Here is a 22,815-nt window from a genome sequence, read left to right on the forward strand (position 1 = left end):
AATTTCAAAATTGCTACTAAGTTTAACCGACTCTGTGAAGTTGACTGTACACATGAATAATTCATGTCCTTATCATTACCAAACGCTCCAGATTTCTATAGTTGTTTTGGGTTTTCCTTTTCGATGCTGTCAGAAAAATGTTGTCTGCAGTTTACATTTTGTGTGACCAACCATAAGATTTAATTTTTTTTATTTTATTTATCTCATTTTCTTAGAGGATGGTTCAGTAATGTAGACATGAATTCAGATACCTTAATAAAATGATTAGAGATGAGATGAATGAACATATAAGCGTTTTGATTGAGCTATGTGGGTTCAAGGAATGGAGTGAATTTAAATGAGTTGAAAATTCAAGCTAAGAATTCTAAAACATCAAATATCATTTACAGAATAGAATGAAACCATTTTGTTGTGAGAGCATGTATAGAAAGAATAAATATTGATTTCTAACTTCAGCAGAAGTTCATGAGGTTATTTTCTCACCCACTCCCTTACAATATAGTACATTACTGGTACTTAATATAATAGAATTCTGTTATTGACTTAACTCTTTAACATTTAAGCCAGCCATATCCAGCCCAAATATTCTACTTTTTTTTATATTCAAACTAGTCATATTTGGTCCCTCACACTTACCCTACAATGTCATTCTAAAAACAACAATCAGATCTTAGAAATCTTGAAGTTTTGAGATAATGTATGATTAATTCAAAACAATAAATAAGTAAGCGTTACATTTGACTGAGTAATCTAAATGTTAAAGGGTTAAATGGGGCTAAATTGACCTTTATGTTCCTTTTTGGTTGATAAAATATGTACTATTAAATCTAATATGCTCATCACAGCAAATTTATGACCTTATTATATATCAGTATTGGTCTTGCTCAGAAATACAACAAAATGTATGAAGTGCATATGAATTAACTCATATACATTTAGTTATTTCAGACTTAATAATCTGGATTGATGACTTAAATTACTTATTCTTTATGTATTCATCATCATTTTACATCTGTTTTTATATAAATAAAAGTGGTAGTCGAATATTGCTGTCTCCTGTCCAGTTGAATGTAAATACAAGACAAATTGGTGAGGGAGAGTAATATATATTAGCTTCTTCAGTACATCCATCCATTCAATATATATTTAAGCCATTTATCATATTTCTGTTGAAATACACTGCTTTTATTTCAACATAACACAAAATTTTGATGAATGGTTTTAATTTTAATCACTTTAAAGCAGGAACATTTTATTATAGAACTAGGGGTGGTCTCAAGCAGTTTGATACAAACAGGATTAATCCAGAATAGGCTCTTGCTCAATATTCACCCATATTTTTCTACTTTTACAACCTTTTTTTTTTCCTCTCCCAACTGTTGGATATTTCTGTAGTAAAAAACCCCACTAATCTAAGATTCATAGGTGCTATGTTGCCTTATGACATCTTTTGTAATGGTTTTAAAAGTGTATAACACTAGCAACATTGTTATTTTATTTGTCGGTTGATTTACTCAAGATGTTAACTCGCTTCTAGCCATATACAGACTAAAGCTTTTTGTATCTATATTCAAATCTTGTAAAGAGCAATAAACTAAGTACTGGTAATACACTGGCATGTAAATTAACTGCTAGTTTCTTCCATTTGTTTCTAAAGAAATGTTTTTGTGTCTAGTCAAAATAATAATTGAATTTTCATCATGCTGAGGTATTTTAATGTTATCATTTATTTTTAGAAAAAAACAAAACTACTTCAGGTCTAAAATAGGTATATAGCTGAATAGTTTTATAACAGAACAGAAATAAAATAGAAGTGGGAACTGGTGTTTTCTCCTTTACAACAGAGAGTTCCTTACTTCCTTAAAAATGAATGTTAGCAAGGTTAGTATGATTTTTGTGATGTTGTGCATTTAAGGATTGGTTAAAGGATGTAGTCTTGTGTGATACTGCTTCAGACTGAAGGAAGACTGTAATTGATACTTTAACAATTTATTGCATTATAGTATTAATGCCATTATATACAAGGACATCAAAATAGATGCTATTGGATTTTTCTGACCTTTTCATCTCAGGCCAATATTTATGAAATATGCAGAAAATTTTAAGGTTTTGTTGTTTAGACTTTTGTTTATTTGTATGTCGACATAGGTTACTGTTAGCTCATTTCCACTATATCAAGTTCATGTACTGCTTCTTTTTCCCTACTGACACCATTTAAGTCACATCTCACTTATGATCTTTGTGGGGGGAAAACACGAACATTGTCAACCCATACTTTCTATTCTAAAAATGTACAAGATTCATACATGTGAGTTCAACTTACTAAATAGCATGGGGACAGGAACAGGTATTACTCTAGTTAACTTGTTTTGATACTCAGCTAACAAAAAAAAAAAAGAAAAAATTTAGTTTTGCATCTGTAACACAGCGGGTTACATGATAATTTTTATTGAATATGTATTGAATATGGTTCAGTGATCAAAACATCACAACCTTATTTTCTGAGTGTAAATATCTTTGTTGCATATCATTTATGAGAAGAGTAATCTCTTAAGGCTTACAATCTGATCTGAGTGAAGCATTTAACACTGGTTTTTGTTTTCATATTATATGAAATTAAAAACAAAATACTAGTAAACTAGCATTTCTAAATAAATATATCTACATTTTATCACTGTAAAAATCAATCTCGTTTAATGTATTATACTACAGTTAGCCTGTACTAATGCCCAGATATTGTTTGTTGCAATCAGTCTTCAAATTTAGAGCTGAAATAGCTTTCTTTGATCTATATTTGGACCAACAGTACAATTTATCTAAAGGACATTGAAGAGATTCCACCATATTAGGTATTGATATATGTATACTTTTGGCAAATATAGCTCCTCAGTAGTTGTGAATTTCAACTGAAGAGCTAGATGTTTCCTTTTATGTTTCCTAATTAGAATTTAAAAAAAAAAAATTTTATAAATTGTATTTAGAAAGTAAGGAGTGGGGGAGGTAGTTGGATCATCAGGGATAGATGCTGAAAATATCAGGCAAAGTAGGTCATGTGCGAGTCATTTGCATAGTTAGTCAGGTAGTAACATAAAAAGTCATATCCAATGGCTGACATAGCAGTATCTTCTCCATCAACTGGTACAATAATAAAAGAAATACACCAGGGAAAGGAAACTAGAGGCATCAAATTGATAGACCAGGTTATGAAAGTCAATAAAAATGTTATATTGGGAAGAAAATGAGCCTAGGCTAGAATTGGCTTAATTTTTTGCCATGAAGAGTTACTACTGATGCTCTCTTTGTAATAAGACAGCTGCAAGAGATGAACAAGCAAGCCACTGCACTTAATATTTGTCAGCTTGGAGAAAGCTTTGATGTGGTTCCATGTTTTGTAATCTGGTTGTCAGTGATTAACAACTGGTTAACTTGAGAAATCTTTGTCAATCCTGTGGATGAGGACCGAATGACTTCACTGTAAAAAAAGCATGGAAAATTTTAGTTGCTACAATTGGAAGCCATCTAAAATGAGACACAGACTTGAATTACTAAAAGATAACCAAAGCAAGGTCAGGAGAGACTTAACTGACTATTGTCAGAAATGTGTCAAAAGGAAATTCAAAGACTTTTTTCAGTGATACAGTAATGCTAACAATACAGTAAATATAAGTTTTCACTTAAAATATTCATTGTGAATATCTTGCAAATATTCACATGAGACAAACAGATGCAAAAATATTTTTTTCAATAGGAAAGCATTTGTGGTGCTACCATTGTTAAAACTTTGTCTGTAAACTGTTATGAAAAATTGGGTTGCCCTATTTATTGCATCTTCAGCAGGCCTCTTTAGGTTGGCCCATCAAATACCTGGATGACATTCACCAGTTTATGACAAAGGTGTATAATGCACTTGATTGATTTGGGATCATGCACTGAAGCAGACTTTGGATCATAACACAGTCCACTTAATCATCAGACTCTGTTGAACCATCCATAGATGACATGTTAAATAATGATGATGTTGAGAACACATTTTTGTTTGATCTTATTGTGTTTATATGTATATTCCTCATTCTTTTACTGGTTTCAGTCACTAAGCTGTGGTCATGCTGGTACTCTACCATAAAAAGTTGACCACAGTCCATGTTTTACCTACTTCTGTTTTTAAATGGCTATGACCCCTTTTTTAATGGAAAAAAAAGCCACTAATTGATGTACTAATAAAACACATATGCATACACACAAACGCGCACATTAGTCATTAGTCAACTTGAGGCCATCGTAAAAGACGCTCAAGTTACTGAGCACCCACATCAAACACCAGAACCAAGTGGTTGCAAGGCAAACTTCATCACATAACTATGACTGTGTGTATGCATGTACATACTCAATTAAAAATAATACATTGGTGGGTATGTATGGCATGCAAACAACACTGAAAACAAGGTAGGGAGGGAGATGTATATATAAACATACATGTGTATCCTGTATTTTTTAAATTTATAGTATATCCTTTTAAAGCAACTATTGAAGAGTTTTACATATTTATATCCCAGGAAAAAGTTAGTGGTAATAGGAGCTGACATTTTGAATTAAATATCTAATGGTGTTGTCTTTCAGTTGCTTGTAGTAATAACATCTCCTCTTGAGAATATACAAAGTTAATAAATGTATGTTACATCTATGTATATTATATATATATCTATATAATATATAGTTTGTGTTCATAATATGTGTGTAAATATATATATATATAGGTGCAAGTATGGCTGTGTGGTTATAAAGTTCACTTAGTGACCATATTGTTTCAGATCTCATTGCATGTATCTTGAGCAAGCCACAGGCTGGCCAATGCCCAGGGAGTGAAATTCATAGATGGAGGCTGTAGACTCCCCCACTCTTTCTATTAACACAGTTTGAATGAAAACCATAGTGTTGTTAACCAGTAAAAAAGAAAATAAAAGTCCAGTCACTCAGCAGCATTGCTATGATTATCAAAAGATAATAACCAAGGACAATTACTGAAAATTGTTTGACTGAACTTGGTGGATAAACTGACCATGTGAAAAGCATTTCTTCTCAAATGATCAGGTTCATCTTGATAACATCAATTGTTGGAAGCCCTGATGGTGTCAGGGATTGAATGAGTGACCATATAAGTTTTGCTTGCCCTTACTTTAATGAAAACAAAGATCTTAATTTTAATATTACTTGTAATGCATGTTGAAATTAGCATTTTACTGCATGATGTTACTTTTGGTACAATAGTTGGTCAGTGTTGGCATCCTCTACTTGTGTGTATGTGTATATTGTGTGATTGACCAGACTATCACATGTTATGCATTGCTGGTTGTATTGTGCTTTGCATCATTTTAGCTTGTGAATGATACCACCCTGCTGGTTAGGTGAGCCAACCAACATTCCCTCTGATTGGAAGACTAGTCTGTGCAGGGTTACCTTTTCACAATTGAGTAGAATGTAATGACTGGAAGGCTCTCCTGATAGAGTCAAAGTAGCTGTGATGGGCAATTTAAACCTGGCAGAAACCATCCTTTTTCCAGGTCTGAACACAGCCTATTTCTTCCAGAGAGAAAGAGAAAAATTGACTCCCCCAGTACTGAACTGAACTTGTACTATAATTATCACTCACCCTGTCTCATAAGAATGGAAGGCAGAGTTGAACTGGGCTGGATTTGAACTCGAAGTGCAGAAAGATTGAATGAATACAGCAAAGCATTCTTTACAACATTTTGTACATATGTATGTGTGTGTGTGTGTGTGTGTATATGCATATATTTATACAGATACATGTGCATGTAATAAATAGGTATATTATAGATATTGATATACTGTGTGATGTTGTGTCTGACATGTATTGTTGACTGAATGGTTGAATAAAATTCCGAGTGTATTTCCTAATGTCTATCAGAGTAGTTCACTGCTTGATGATAGTAGTCGAACTAATAGATAACAAAGCAGTCAGTAGTGATCAGTGATCAATAATAAGCTGAGGCAGCAACTTATTTTTACTTGGCTAATCTGCTTGCTCTTCTTACCTTCTGTTTTCACATCTATTTTGTCGCTACTATTCATCCACCCCTTTCTAACACCTCACTTTATTGGTTATTAATTAAAAAAAAAAAAATTAAACAGGGAAGAAAAAAGTCATGCTTTTTTGCCAACACCTAATCATTGCATTTCCTCAACATTGATTTTTCTGTTTTAAAAAATATACTGATGTGTTTTTCTAATTATTTCGAATTAGTATTATTGCGAAAAATAAATAAGAATTAAAGCAATTCTTGCTATTTCGTATAGTCTTTATTTTTACTTTTTAGTTTTATTTCATTATATATATATATATATATATATATATATATATGTATAAAAATGAATTTTCCTCATATAAATTTTATTTATGCTCTTGTGTAATTGATGATATTGAGGACAATCTAGATTTCTGGTGCAACACAGCTTTACAAAATGGTTTTGTCTATTTTTTTTGTTATTCACTAACAGGGATAATATTGTTACTTGCTTATGCAAAAAAAAAAAAACAAGTCTGTGCCTATAACATGTTTGGCTGTTTACTACTACTAAGGTTCAACTGAAGCAAGAAAAAATAAATAAAACATTAGTTTGGTTTCAACATGGCTACAAAAGAGCCCTATATATTTTGGTGTATCCCCCCCCCCCCCGTCAGAAGGTGTAGACTAGTATTTCTACTAAAACAACTACTACTGCAGCCTGGATGGGTATACTACAGTATCTATTTGTTCTGTTTGGCTGGGAATTCCTTAAAGAAAATATGTCTGTATGTGCACATTGTGTGTCTCTGCTCACATTGTGTATATGTCTGTGCATGTATTGTACTCGTAAGCATATGTCTGTACATGCATTGTACACACTGGTGTATGTTTCTATGTGCACATTTGCGTGTGTGCACATTGAATAAAATTTCAAGGATTTGACTTCCTGTATTTATGTGTTAGTAATAATGCGCTTGAATTTCCTTCTCCTCTGCTCTGTTATTCAAAGTCATTGCTATGTGTTGGAGTTTTATCAGAGGTTTTGTAGGCAGTATTAAATACTTCTGTAACTGACATTCCTCTACATAAATAGGGTGTTAGTTTTATGTCCCAGTTTTCTATTGAAGAGTAGATTTGACCTCTGCATTGCAGCCTATTTGAATAGCTTCTTGGTTATATAATAATGCTCTTCCCTACTGACTACTGCAATAAGTTGTCCCCCTCTCTCATATATACATATATGTGTGTGTGTGTCTGTATGGCTTGGTAGACTGGACTTTTGAGAGTTAAATGTTTTGTCCTGGGACAAAACTTTGCCAATAGCTTGATACAAGCTGTTTATTTTAGCCAGTAAAAGCAAAATGAGGAGGTGTGTTAGTTTACCATAAGAGGAAATAGTTAATGCTTTAGGTTGAACCTTTCGTTTTCATATGAAAATCTCTTTCTGAAGTATTAGATATTTTTATCTTCAAACTTAATGGTTTTTCTTTTTTTTTAAATTGAATTGAATTGATTCTTGTCAATGCAAGCCAGTACTAGTCTTCATACACTCTAAATGTGTGTGTGTGTATGTATGTGTGCCTTTTAATTTAACATGATAGACAAGCTGCGTGGTTGAAGAGTTTGCTTCCCAACCATATGGTTTCAGGTGATACGTAAAAACACCATTTGAGCATGGCCGTTGCCAGTACCGCCTGACTGGCCCTCGTGCCAGTGGCACGTAAAAGCACTCACTACACTCTCGGAGTGGTTGGCGTTAGGAACGGCATTCAGTTGTAGAAACTCTGCCAGATCAGATTGTTGCTTGGTGCAGCCATCTGGCTCACCAGTCCCCAATCAAACCGTCCAACCCATGTCAGCATGGAAAGCGGACGTTAAATGATGATGATGATATGTATGTATGTATGTGTATGTATATATATATATATATATATATATATATATATATATATATATATATATATATATATATATTTCTGTTTGTCTGTGTTTGTACTTCCTCCATTGCTTGACAACTGATGTTAGTGTGTTTACATCATCGTAACCTTGCTGTTCGGCAAAAGAGACTGGCAGACTATGTATTGGGCTTACAAAGAATAAGTCCTGGGGTTGATTTGTTCAACTAAAAGGTGGTGCTCCAGCATGGCTGCAGACAAATGACTGAAACAAGTAAAAGAATGGAGCTCAAAACCAACCATAGCCTTGTGAGTGGATTTAATAGGCAAAATCTGAAAGAAGCCTATCATATGTGTGTGTGTGTGTTTTACATCATGCATTAGTTGTAAATGAATATCATCCTCATACAGTGGTATTTTTTCCAGCCTTCCTTTAACCCTTTCGTTACCAACCCGGCTGAAACCGGCTCTGGCTCTGAGTACAAATGTCTTGTTATCATAAGTTCTGAATTAAAATCTTCCACCAAACCTTAGTCACAATTTATGTTCCTAATACTAGCTGAATGATAACTAAGCTATTTTACTAAATTCTTTGTTATATTTAAAGTAATTGAAAGAAACACAGAGCATCTCAAAATAAATACAGTAACGAAAGGGTTAAAACATGTCCAGCTAAGGGGTTATATTACCTTGCTTGGAAACAGGTGATAGAAAAAGGCATCTGGCCATAGAAAAATCTACCTCAACATCTGACCACCCTAGCAAGTGCGAAGAAGTGCACATGATGATGATGATGATGACTTACATTTAACATGTTGACCATTGTGAAATTCTCGATGTTGTAATTCTTCAAGCAATTATATTTCAAAGCAAAAAAGTAAAATTATTTTATGAATATATACTTATCCAAATAGGAAAAGAAAAAAAAAAAGTGAGTTGGTCACTCTCCATTGCTATTACTCCTTGATTTAGAATTCAGTTGTTAAATTTATCTGCTGCAAATATATACTTATAACTTTACCTAATGTTAATAGTTCAACTTAGAGAATGTTTGAAAAAGACTGACAGTTGACCTTCTTCATTTAGTCTTGAAGATATTGGAAGTATTCATTGGACAGTATTTAACTGCAAGACGTAACTAGCATTCTATTTCGAAAGACAATTGCTGACACTAAAATAGTGCTGAAAGTATTTGGAAGCTTTTCAAAGTGTTCATGTATTAAACTGTAAATCAGTTTAAATCTATTAGGGTTGAGTAGTTTGTGTTTTAGTAAAAGCTGATCAGTAATAACTCAATAAATATGTTTATGCATGTCAGTTATAGTTTCTTCTTAAAGCTTTTTATAGTTTACTGGCTCAAACCATTGGCATAGATTTGTTTCCAAGCAAGATGACTATTTATTTTTAGTGAACTATACTGAGGATATTTATAAAGTATTTTTTTTTTTTTTAGAACAATGCAGTCAGCACTTGTTGAGTATTTGATAACAACAATAATAATAATCCTTTCTACAATAGGCACAAGGCCTGAAATTTTGGGGAAAGGGATGAGTTGATTACAATTGACCTGAGTGTTTCGCTGGTACTTAATTTATCAACCCCAAAAGGATGAAAGGCAAAGTCGACTTCAGCAGATTCTGAACTCAGAACGTAGCGATGGGCAAAATACCACTAAGCATTTCATCCAGCATGCTAATGATTCTGCCAGCTCATTGCCTTAACAACAACAATCATCATCATCATCATCATCATCATCATTTAACGTCCACTTTCCATGCTAGCATGGGTTGGACGATTTGACTGAGGACTGGTGAAACCGGATGGCAACACCAGCCTCCAATCTGATTTGGCAGAGTTTCTACAGCTGGATGCCCTTCCTAACGCCAACCACTCAGAGAGTGTAGTGGGTGCTTTTACGTGCCCACTACACTCTCTAATAATACTAAAAACTGCTAAAAGACAAAATTGCAAGAATGAGGGCAATGAGGAGTGTAACTGTTATCCCAGTAGTTGTAGAGGCACTCGGAACACTAACAACCTGGTTCAAGAAATATATTGGAGAAATTGGGATTGACTTGAGGGCAGAACAAACCCCAAAAAACTTCTCTGTTGGAGACAGCTAGGATTTTGAGATTTGTGCTTGGGTGTTGAGTATCTTACACAATGAGTTAACATCCAAGTACTAGAGCTTACAATTTGTGGTAAGATACCCTGTGAGACCTCTGACAACAGGCTGTTGTCTGCCCCCCACAGATTCAATCAGAGCAAGTAAGATCAAGAGCTGTGAAGAATAAAATGATGATAATAATAATCCTTTCTACTATAGGCACAAGGCCTGAAATGTTTGGTGGGGGAGGGGACTAGTTGATTACATTGACCCCAGTACCTGACTGGTATGGTACTTATTTCATTGACTCTGAAAGATTAAAGCAAAGTCAGTCTTGGTGAAATTTAAACTCGGAATGTAGCGACAGACAAAATACCATTAAACATTTTGCCCGGCTTGCTAATGATTCTGCCAGCTCGCCACCTTGAATAATAATAATAATAATAATAATAATAATAATAATAATAATAATAATAATAATTTCCAAATTTTGAGACAATGTCAGCAATTTAAGGGGTAGAGATTTGTCAATTACCTAGTCCCCAGTGCTTGATGGTACTTAATTTTATCAACCCCCAAAAAATGAGAGGTAAAGTTGACCTTAGCAGTATTTGAGCGCAGAAGTTGCTGAAGTTGTTTGGAAAAGTATACGATTCACAATTAAATGTTCCACTCCCAACATAAATAGGAGTCCTGCTTAATAGTAATAAGTTCTCTTCTTACTAGCATCAGCAACCATTGACCTTCGTGCCAAAGTCTAAAGATTCATGATTTTATTTTATTTTTTTTGTGGCCAAGTGGTGGGGGGCTACAGCAGTGGTTTTCCAATGCCTTCTGTGGTTTGATTACAGTTCACTCTGCTCATCTTTTGCTTTTCTGAACTGAGCTGTGAGGCACAAGGCTCATTTAACCTTGTAAGCAGAAGGAACTGGCTCATGTGACAACAGAGTATGTTTACACATTGGTGGACCTGTGTGATACGTGTGCAAGGGCCAGCCCTTGTTTGAGTTTTGTATGTCTTAGCCACAGGACCATCTACTATTTGACCCATAACTAAAGCCCTTGACAGGTGCTGGAATTAATGGTGGCTAAGGATTAACTCCACATTCCTCAAAATCACCAAACTCCTGACCCAAAGCTTCATCATTGGATGAATGCAGTCTTGCCTAATCATAATTTATTATATCAGCACATAGCCACAATGGGGTGTGGTGGAAGTTTATTTTTCATTGGATTAGCCAGTTGCACTATCTGCTGTGTACTTTTAATCAACTCTGAAAAAAATGGAAGACAAAATTTGAAAGATGGAAATTGTGTGTAAGCCTGTCCTATATGTTTGTGTGTTTCTCCCATTGCTTAACAACTGGTGTTGGTTTGTTTATGTTCCTATTTCTTTACAGTTTGGCAAAAAAGACTGATAGAATAAGTACTAGATTCAATAAGTACTGTGGTCAACTGAACCCTTCAAGGTGATGTCTCCCGCATGGCCAAAGTCCAGTAGCTGAAACAAATAAAAGAGTAAGATATCTTTTAATGACCTACCACACGTGGCTTAGTGGTTAGGGTGTCATACTCATGACAGTAAGACTGTGGTTTTGATTTCTGGACTGGCCGATGCATTGTGTTCTTGAGCAAAACACTTCATTTCACGTTGCTTCAGTCCACTCAGCTGGCAAACATGAGTAATCCTGTGAAGGACTGGTGTTCCATCTAGGGGAATATATACGCTACAGAAACCAGGAAGCTGGCCCTCTGAGTATCTTTGCCCTTTATCTTTTGTCCTCCTACCACACTTAGCATATGCTCCTTCCTCCTTCCATCCAGATGCTGTAAGTTAATGTTACCCTGCATGATTGAGAATACAATTTTTTTTTTTTGTATTTTCTTGAACTAATCAGTTCAACTCCATTATTTTACATGAATATAATTCATTATTAATTTTATTTTTACTTGTTATTACAGTTGTCAGGTCATTGTTCAACTCTTATGTCATATAGTACATGTCCAATTCTTAATTGTAAGCCTTAGAATCACAATTGATAAAAATGTTGAAACGAAAACAGAAATTTAAATTTAATATTTTAAAACCTCAAGAGCAATTTAAATCACGTTAGTATTATAGAATATGAGCTGTTGTATTTTGTAAGAATGAGAATTTTAATTAAAATATTTAGTTTATTCCTTTCGGCTCACTTCACTGTTTTCCCCCAGCCACTCTTTCAAAGCAAATTTCCTGACTGATATTCTTTGTTACCTCAAGTTATCAGACCATATTGTGATATTTGCTGCTGTTATTGTTGTTGTTATTATTATTATTATTATTATTATTATTATTATTATTATTATCTCATGTCTCATTCTGATTTGATGAACAATTAATTTTTGAGAGAAAGAATGTGAGTATCATTGCATCTTTTGAACTGTGTAATGATACAATTAGAGAAAATTTTCAAAATGAATATTTGCTTTCTTCTAGTGAAATGAAGCCTGTGATTTATTTGAAAATTCACTGGAAATATGTGGTGGCCATGCCTTGCCCAATAATAATATAATTATCAAAACTAAAAATTCCAATTATCTTCTTTGACTCTGTCTTGTAAGAAATAACCACCATATTATATTATAGATCAAAAATACTATAATAATTAAGGGTTTTAAAAAAAAATTTTAATTTGTTTTCAAGGCATACTCCTACCCACTCTTATCTAATGTAGGGTAGTCATGTGTCTCTTTTATAGCAAGACACCTTTACTTGGTGCTCTCTCATACTTTAGCCTCTCAGCACCTAGCATAAACCCACCTTCCCCTCTCAAATACTCACCCACCCACCTCACTTAAATGTAAGGGTCTTTTTCTTTTTCCTTGTACTTCTGTTTTGTAACTTGCTTGGTTACCTCACTAGTGAAATAAATATAAAAAAAAAGGTACCCAGTACACACTGTAAACTAGTTGGCATTTAGAAGGGTATCCACTCATGGAAAACATGTCAAAGCTAATACTGGAGCTTAATGAAGCCCTGTAGCTTGCCAAATCCTGTCAAGCCTTCCAACCCATATCAGGATGGAAAATAGGCATTAACAGATGACGATATGATAATGACTTCAAAAAGGATGAGTAAGACAAAATATAAATTTAAGAAAGAACTATCAAGGTGAGATCTGAACTCAGAAATATAATGATTGAAAGCAAATACTGTGAAGTGCTTAGTTTTACTTTAGGTAATCATGTACACTAAATGACTATTGTCATCAATAATGATAATAATAATTCTTTCTACTAAAGGCACAAGGCCTGAAATTTGGTGGGAGGGGACTAGTCAATTACATCGGCCCCAGTATTTCACTGGTACTTAATCTATCAACCCTGAAAGGATGAAAGGCAAAATTGGCCTCGGCAGAATTTGAACTCAGAACATAGTGTCGGGTAAAATGCCACAAAGCAATTTGTCCAATGTGCTAATGATTCTGCCAGTTCACCACCTTAATAATAATAATAATAATAATCCTTTCTACTATAGGCACAAAACCTGAAATTTTGGGGGAGGGGGCAAGTCGATTACATTGACCCACAGTACTTGACTGGTACTTAATTTATCGACTCCCCCAAAGGATGAAAGGTTAAGTTGACCTCAGCAGAATTTGAACTCAGAATGTAAAGACGGACGAAATGCCATCAAGCATTTTGCCTGGCTTGCTAATGATTTTACCGGCTCGCCACCTTAATAATAATAATAATAATAATAATAATGATGATGATAAATCAGAGAATATGTTGGAGAAATTTGAATTGACATGAAGGTAGAACATGCTCAAAAAACTGCTCTATTGGGGACAGTGAGAATTTTGAGGTTGGCACTTGGGTATTAAGTATCTTGGAAAGAGAACCTGAGAGACTTATGACAACAAGTTGCTGTCCACTCTTGCAGAATTAAACAGAGCAGGTAAGATTGACAGCTCTGAGATGTAAAACATCTCAGTAATAATAATAATAATGTTGGTGATAATGATAATAATAACATTGTTTGTAAATGAGAATGTTTTAAAATTTTGGTTGTTTAAGATCTGATTCATATTTCATTGCTTAGGTAGCATTCTTAATTAGTTAATTGTTTGTGTAATGTTAATTAACTTAATGAAAGGTACAGTCAATAAAATTGAATTAAAAATATAGCTCTGTGTGCATAGATAGATAGATAGATAGGTTGATAGACAGATAGATTGATAGATAAACAGATATATAGATATAGGTGTATGAAGTTTGCTTTACAACCACCTAGTTTTAGGTTCAGTTACACTGAGTGGCACTTTTGGGCAAGTGCCTTCTGTTATAGCCTGATATTTTGTGAATGAATTTGATAGACAAAACCTTTATACATGTACTTATAATGTGTGTATGTATGTATGAGTCGTGAATGTGCGTGACTATTGGTATTTCACAACTTGTCATTGTTTAAGTGAAACAGTGATTTGATTTTTTATGTTCCTTGTTGGCATTGAATTGTTTATTCTTTTACTTGCTGCAGCTTTGAAAAAACGATATTGAGCCAATGAGGGAGTCTGTATGTGATTGCACGACCTACTATAAATAATAGTCAAATCTCACTCAAATCACACTCTGTCATCTTTGAGAATAGAGAAAGGACACATTGGATTATGTAGTCTTAGATGCCCTCTGCTTTAAGACAAAATGAAGGGTCGCTACTGGAATACTTTTCATTAACTGTAATTGAGGTTTACTCAATTACAGTTAATCTTGAACTAAACAATATGGTGTTACTACTTAATCTTAATTTCCAATGAAAAGGCTATTTATTTCATTCAGTATATTAGTATTTTAGTAAATTAGTTTTGTTAATTTGATAAGTAAATCCATACATGATAAAAAAAAAAGAGTAACCACTTTTTAAAGTCATATAATTTAAGATTTAAGATTTTCTGCCAATGTGACGAAATGATTAAGGTATTGGTTCACCATCATCATAATTTTAATGAATTTTTTTCTCTTTTTCATGCCAACAGTTATCAGATGGTAATACAGCAGTGTTTCACACAGGCAAGGAGAGGGTAAATGGCTATGCTTAACTCTTTTATTGCCATATTTCTGGTGAAATGCAATGCTACTTTTTCAAATAATTAAAAAATTTACAGCATGGCCACAGCTCATGAGCTGAAACTAGATAAAAATGAAAAGAACTTAGTAAAATAATTTTGTCGTTATCAAGATAGTATTTAGAACATAAATTAACATGAAATTTTGATGGAAGCTTTTTAATTAGATCACTTTAAAATCGGAAGTTTGTATTATAATACCAAGGGTGGGTTGATATCAAAAGCGTTAATGAAATTATGACAATCTCCCACTTTTTAAGTCCATGAAACACCTTGGTGAAAAAGAATTATAAAGATGCAGAATATATTTTGTCACCACTTTAATACAGAGGTGTTGGGATACCAAAATATTTTAGTAATATTTTATTGTGGGTAGTTTGTATTTATCAATTTGAGAACCATTGATCAACAGCAAAGTACAGCAACACTGTTCTGAATCTTGTTGTGAGATCCAACACTTTCAGAATTTATTTCTTCCTATTTCTTCTTTGGACTTCCTCTACCATAAATGCTTCCATCATGAGCACGTGCTGATTTTCTTTTTTTATTTGTTCACAACTGTTAAACTTGTCTTTAGGATTTTAAAGCCAGTTGATATACACGCCATTTTATTGAATTTAACCTAAAGCTAGTAAAGTTAGTAGTTATCAATTGATTTTTTTTTCTCCCCAATATCTGCTGGTTTAACAGATTGGAAGAAATATGAAAATATTTCTTTTGCTTGACTTCAGAGTATCTTGTTAGATCTGTCCATTCATCATGAAACTTACGGAACTTCTTGGAGTTCTTAGATTCATCTTGGGAATAACAAATCAATTTCTTTATATAGATGCCAGAAGTTGAGTCTCATTATGACCTAACAGAAGTTTTACAATATTTTATTATACATAAAGACTATTAAAAAAAGATAAAGCCATGTAAATTCTATTTTGTTTCATGCTACAAATTTCAGTTATTTCATTTTTGATAAGTTCATTGTCTGGTGTTTTAGTTACTTTCTTCAAAATTTTCTTCAAGTAGTTTGAAGAGGATATTTACCATAGATAATATTACCCTATCAGTGATTTAAATGGAAATTCCTAAATGGCTTGTTGTTGAAGGTCATTAGATATGAAACTTAGTAAGATATGGGCCTTGTCTATGAAAATGATTTCACCTATATAGGTGAGGTTTTTTTAGAATGTCCAATCAAAATTTGTGACTGAAAGAAATTGACTCAGTTTCAAATTTCATCATCATCATCATTATCATTTATCTCCACTTTCCATGCTGGCATGGGTTAGACAGTTTGATTTGAACTGGTAAGCTGGAGAGCTATACCGAATTCCAGTCTGATTTTGGCTTAGTTTTTACAGTTGGATGCCCTTCCAAAGGCCAATCACTCTGAGAGTGTAGTGAGTGCCTTTAATGTGTCACCAACACCAGCCACAACTATGATATCACTTGGCGAGTTTCTCAACACAGCAAATTGCCAAAGGTCTCGATCACTTGTCATTGCTTCCATGAGACACAACTTTCAAAGATCATGCTTCACCACCTCATCCCATGTCTTCCTGGGTCTACCTCTTCCATAAGTTCCCTCCACTGTTAGAGATTGGCACTTTTTCACACAGCTGTCTTTGTCCATATGCATCACATGACCATACCAGCACAGTATTCTCTCTTGCACACCACATCTCATGCCTCTTATGCCCAATTTTTTTCTGAAGACACTTACACTCTGTCATACATACACACTGATATTGCACATCCAGCAAAGCATACTATTTTCATTTCTTTCAAACCTTCGTATGTCCTCTGTGGTCACAACCCATGTTTCACTGCCACATAGCATGGCTGTTCACACACAGGCATCATACAATCTGCCTTTCACTCTAAGGGAGAGGCCCTTTGTTACGAACAAAAGTAGAAGCTCTGAACTTTTCCCAGCTTATTCTTTTTCTAGCAGCTATGCTCTCGGAGCATCCACCTCCGCTGCTGACTTGGTCATCTAGATACCAGAAGCTATCAACTACTTCTAGGTATCTCCCCTGACATTTGATAGTCTATTTTCTGTACATTTCTTGTGTTTATTGTACCTGTACATTTGCCACATACAAAGACTATTTTCCCTGTTAACCTTCCTCTGATATTACTGCACCTCTTATGTATCCATAACTTGCACTGGGTACAACTTATGGAGTTTCTACCTATGTCTTTTCTACATTGAGCAGGGCCATCTACTTGAAGGAATTTGTGATTTGTTGGTTTTCCTACTTGCTAAGACTTCAAGTTTTGCTAAATTAACTCTAAGGCCCTTTGATTCTAAACCTTACTTTCACTCAAACTTTTTTCTCTTGTAATTGGATAAGTCTAGTTTTTGTCTTAATTTGGTCATGTATAATTGAAATGTCTTTATAATATGTTACTTCAAGAAGCTGGAGGCAATAATTTTGTTTCTAATTTTTCCACTGTGGAATTTAGGAAGCCAACCTAAGATACGGAGATTGTTAACGTTTTTTTTTCCACAGGAATAATTCAGTCTTACACTGGAATGAGTAAGTAAGTAGACAAAGTAATGAGTTCCAAGTTGTCTAAAATGGTTAAGATGAGAAACTTACAAACCTTTTACTACCATATTTATGTAGAAATATTCTGTTTCTGTTTCAATTAATGAAAAATTTTAATAAAATAACACTGTCAGTATTAAAACTGGTGTTTGGAACATAGCATGAGATTTTGGTGAAAGGTTTTAATTTGAAGAAAGAAATTTATCATAGAACCAGGAGTGATCTCAGGAAGGTTGGTATTAAGGGAGTTAAATCAAACAAAAACAGTTGCTGCACCTGTTACATTTCTTTCCCCCTGTAGAGTTACAATATTTTGGTGAGAAAATGCTTAATTTCTACATAGACAACTAATCCTGCTTTAAAGAAGTTCTTTGCACATTCAGTTTGCTATATATTATAGTGTGAGTCAATACTCTGGTGTCATTAACAGCATAGCTATTCACTGCTTGCCCTGTCGTCACCATTGTTAGCTTTCATTTAACTATAGTTATATGATACCAGTGTATTGACCATTATATGAAAATCTATAAAACTAGTTTTACTTGAAAACTTTTGGTACTGAAAGGTGGAAAAAAAAATCTTTTCTTCAAATTACAAGATTAATAGGGTTGGTGCTCAACATGTGTTTCTTTCTATAACCAAACCTAACATTGGATATGATTTTGCCTGTTGCAGGTAACTTTTACTTAAGATGAGAATTGAACTCATTTCTGTTATTTAACCCTTTTGATACCAACCTGTCCAAGACTGCCCCCGGTTCTTTGATACAAGTTTCCTGCTTTAAAAGTAATCTCCATTAAAACTTTCAACAAAAGTTTTGTATTAATTTTTATGTTCCAAACACCCTCTTAGTTCTAAAATTTATTGTACTAAATTCATTATTTTCAAAATTAACAATGGCAGTGCTTTTCAACAGAGATATGGTAATAAAAGGGTTAACAAATCACTCTGGAATTTCATGTTGCTATTACTGCTTTTATTAATGAAATATATCACCTACAATGTGCATTGTTGAGTGCTAATTGTCTGGACATAGACACAACAAGGAATTGGCGATAGGATATAAAACACCAAATCTAGCTGCTCGTCTAGTACTCAATCAATATATTCATTTAATTAAAATATTTACTTTAGAAATCTGTTAAAATGTCAATAATTTCTTGCTTAGACAAACAATGTTGCCATAAAATTTAAAACATTAGCAAGTTTAAGCAGATTGGCAGAATAGGAAACCAGATTACCTGGTTTGTAAAATACTATATTAAAGTAGGTTTCTGAGTTAACTAAAGTTACAATATAACATGCATTACTAAAAGGTGTCTTGCTAATTACAAGTGAAACTACTCTTGCTTTCCTATAGTTTTCTAATTGTCTGCTAGTCAGCAATAGTATCTGATGAGTCACTTGATTAGCTTTGGCAATCAAAGCCAAAGCCATTCTATAAACCTGTCGTAATTGATGTGTTCTCATGTGGATAAAACCCATCATAGAAAATAATGCCATCCATTAAAATCAGTTGTATTGAAGAAATTTTTATTATAATTTTAAAAATTGCATCAAAATCTTGAAGTTACTATGTAAGTGCATTGAAGCATTAATTTTCTTTGGTAATATTTACTGGTTTTTTTCGTCTTCTTTATTTCTTGATTAATGATACAAGAAACTAAATTAACTGCAAAAGACTGTAATTGATAGCTTAGTGCTGCTATTAATTCTTATCATGCAACCAGATTACTGCATGGTTTAATATCCTTTATAAATAATGTTCTTTAAAAATATATTCCATCTAAATAGCTTTTCTCTTCTCCCCTTTCATATAACTACATAGATTTTGATAGTGATATCTCAGAAGTGGATTTATCCAGTTGTATTACTGGTACTAGGCAAACATTGCAGAGTAGTTAGGTAATCTCTTGTCAACCCAGTTTTAATTTCTGATTGTAACTATTTTAGTTCACATATTTTATTTATCTTTCTGACGTATTTTTTTTTTATTTAAAAAAAAAAAAAAAAAAAACTTCAGCTGTGTATGTAGTTGAATGAAATATTAGGAGATCATTTATACTGAAATTGTTGTTGCTGTCAGGATAGATATAGGTGTTGTTTCATGGACCACTGCAATTCATTTGACCTGTGTTTGTATCTCTGATTATCATGATGCTACCAAGAGGGTGGGGTATAAAACTCTTTTTGGAAACATTGTCAATCTGGTTTTTGAAGGTTGCTTGTCTCTCTGGCAGAACTGAATTTGGTACTTCATGCTACCAAAGTAATTATTAGTTTTATAGTGTGGTGTGTGTTCTTACCTATCATTACTGAATCACATGATTACCCCATTTCAAAGTTAAATGTTTTGAGCCTTTGAGCCACAGACATAACTGTGTTGCAAACAGGATGTAAACTACTGGCTTTTTGACTAACTTTTTCCAATGATGTCTAGCCCTTTAACATTTAAACTAGCCATATCAGGCCCAAATATTCTACCTGTATTATGTTCAAACCGGACAGATCTGGCCTCTCGTACTTGCCCTACAATGTAATTCCAAAAATAAACAAGCACATCATCTAAATTTTGAAGCTATGAGATAATGCACGATCAATTCAAAGCAATGTGAATAAATAAGCATTGATTTGACTGGATAATCTGGGCTAGATGACAGTAAAGCCAAGAATTGTCATATTCCTACTCAATTTTAGTTACTTACTCAGTTGAAATAGCAATGCTATAATTTTGTTGTGCAAAGCTTTTGGCTTCTAAAGGGAATACATTGGTCTGTTAGATGTTAAAAATGTTGTCAAATGTTGAAATTTGTTTTAGTCATCATGACATTATGAATAGTAAGAACTGAGAGAGTAAACCAAAAGTGTTCAACTTGCAAAGTTCTTCTAATAAGGATTATCTTGAAGAATGTCTAAAATATGTTGGCTAACTGGTATTAATAATGACCTGAACAATCTCAACATTGATGGCTGACTAATTAAGGCGTTGTACTTGGGAAATCAGATCTGTACTCTGGTGTTTCTTTGTTGATTACAGCCTCAATTTGTTCCACTCTCTCTTTTCTTGCTAAAAGCTACTAGGCATGTGTGTGTGTGGGGGGGGGGGGGTGTAGTTAATGGAAGCATGCTTTGAAGTGGCTGTAAATAAAATTCCCCACCTTACACATCAAGGTAAAAAACCTCAGATCTCACTTTCCTTCATTATGGCATGATCCTTTATACCAGTGATTCTCGATGATATTTTTATCTGTGGACCCCTTTGATTAATTTTATTCTGGTGTCACTCTCCCCATCTCCCCATAGTCAATTGATGTTTTTAAATACTAGTGTTATAGATACTTCTTTCAAAATTCTTATTTTTCACTTATTAACTTGCATAAGTTGAACTACGTAAAATGTTAGAAAAAGAATCCTAGCTATTTCTTGCAATAAATACATTTAAAGCAAAATTTTTTCATGGACCCATAAAATACTACCGTGGATTTTCAATTTACTATTCTGTTTGTATGGACCCCCAAAATCTTATATGAATCCCCAACTGAGAACCACTGCTTTATACAATAGTAATCCTATATGTCTCATCCTTTGCTATTCACCCCCACCCCAGCCCCGACAGTATCATGCCAGCTGTGACATTGCACACCAGGAAGCAGTTTACATAAAAAAAAGACTATATATTAAACAGGTAAAGCAGACAAAATCTTAAATTCAGCTATGTTAAAGTATCAAAGCTAGTTTCTTAATGGATGTATATTTGTTTTTCGTTCTTTACTGCTGAGCTAAAATATTCCACTGAGAGTGTGGCTCAATGATAGAGAGATTAGAAGAGTAAATTGATCAATCTGATCTACATATAGTTATGATTGTTACTTGAACTAAGCAGCCAATAAATGAAATAGCATTTAAAGCATTGGTATAATTAAATGTCTTCTTTACATATTGAAGCTACTGAAGAATTCTCTGTTGTTCCTGAACCTTCTGAAAATAGCAGCCAATATGCTCTTTCTTTTAATTTTTATTCCATTCAATTTCTCTGTTGGTTAGTCTGCCTGCCTCTTTCTCTCTCTCTCTCTCTCTCTCTCTCTTTCATTCCTTCACTTTAACTCACTTCCAGCAGAAATGGAACAGATTTTGATATTATAAATTGTTAAACATGAATACAATTGCCATTGTTAATGCTTCCAACAATTTATTTTAGACATGTTAAAAATATCAGTTGAGGGTTTCTTAGCAGTGTATGTATATTTGGCTATTAGTTTAGTTCTTGATAAAGTGAAAGATAATTATTTTATTTTTTTCTAGTTAAAGCTAAGTATGTCTGGAAAGTGAGTACACTGGTTACTATTTTGATTCTTTCGTGTTTTCTTCAAATTTTTTTTTGTCACTTCCGGTCGTTGGTGGAGCACTAGTTTCAATGTATTTTAGCCGATTGTATTGGTTCCAATATGTCTTTCAGTCTGGTACTTATTTCATTATGAAGTACTATTTGTTAAACTACTAAGTTACAAAATGTAACGAAACAGAATAAATGATTTAGTTAATCAGTTTAAACATAGACTATGTGAACATATGTTGGCATGCATCCTTGACATTTTCTGCCCTCTTGTGAGCTCACAACACTGCCAAGGAAGTACTGCTGCCCAGGTTAAGAACCTTTGGTCTAGAAGTATATCGCTAATAAGAAGAGGTTCCGTTGTTGCTTCTTAGCTCCATGTCAATCCTGATCAAGATCTATGAGCAAAGGCATTCCATCCATAACCATCCCATCTTTGTAGGGAGTATCTAAGACTATTATTCACTGTTAAGTTTTATAAGATGGCGAGGGTGGTGTGATTTGAGAAAAATGTGGCTGTTATTTCTAGTAAATCAGATGACTATATTGAGCAATAGTTCTCAAACTACTAGGTCAACTTCCCACAAAATAGTATTGAAAACTTTTGTTTCCCACCTTTTTATTAATAAAAAAAACAAAATGGAGCTAGTGCCTGTATAATTCTTGCTTTACATGGTCATTCGACCTGCAAGAAATAATGGCCAAATTTCCTTAAATCACTCTGTAAGATCTTAGAAAAAAAGGAGACAATGTTATCCTATGTATTTCTCCTAAAAAGACAGGATTGTCAAGTTTTC

General features: G+C 33.7%; 1 protein-coding gene across 9 annotated transcripts in view; it reads left to right on the plus strand.

Moving 5' to 3' along the window:
- Nucleotides 1–22,815, plus strand: part of LOC106880133 (nuclear receptor subfamily 1 group D member 2) — a 207,272-nt gene that overhangs the window by 19,202 nt on the left and 165,255 nt on the right. The gene's annotated exons all lie outside the window — the stretch shown is intronic.

Source organism: Octopus bimaculoides, chromosome 2 (assembly GCF_046866305.1).
Source record: "Octopus bimaculoides isolate indiv1 chromosome 2, ASM4686630v1, whole genome shotgun sequence".
NCBI classification, from domain to species: Eukaryota; Metazoa; Mollusca; class Cephalopoda; order Octopoda; family Octopodidae; genus Octopus; species Octopus bimaculoides.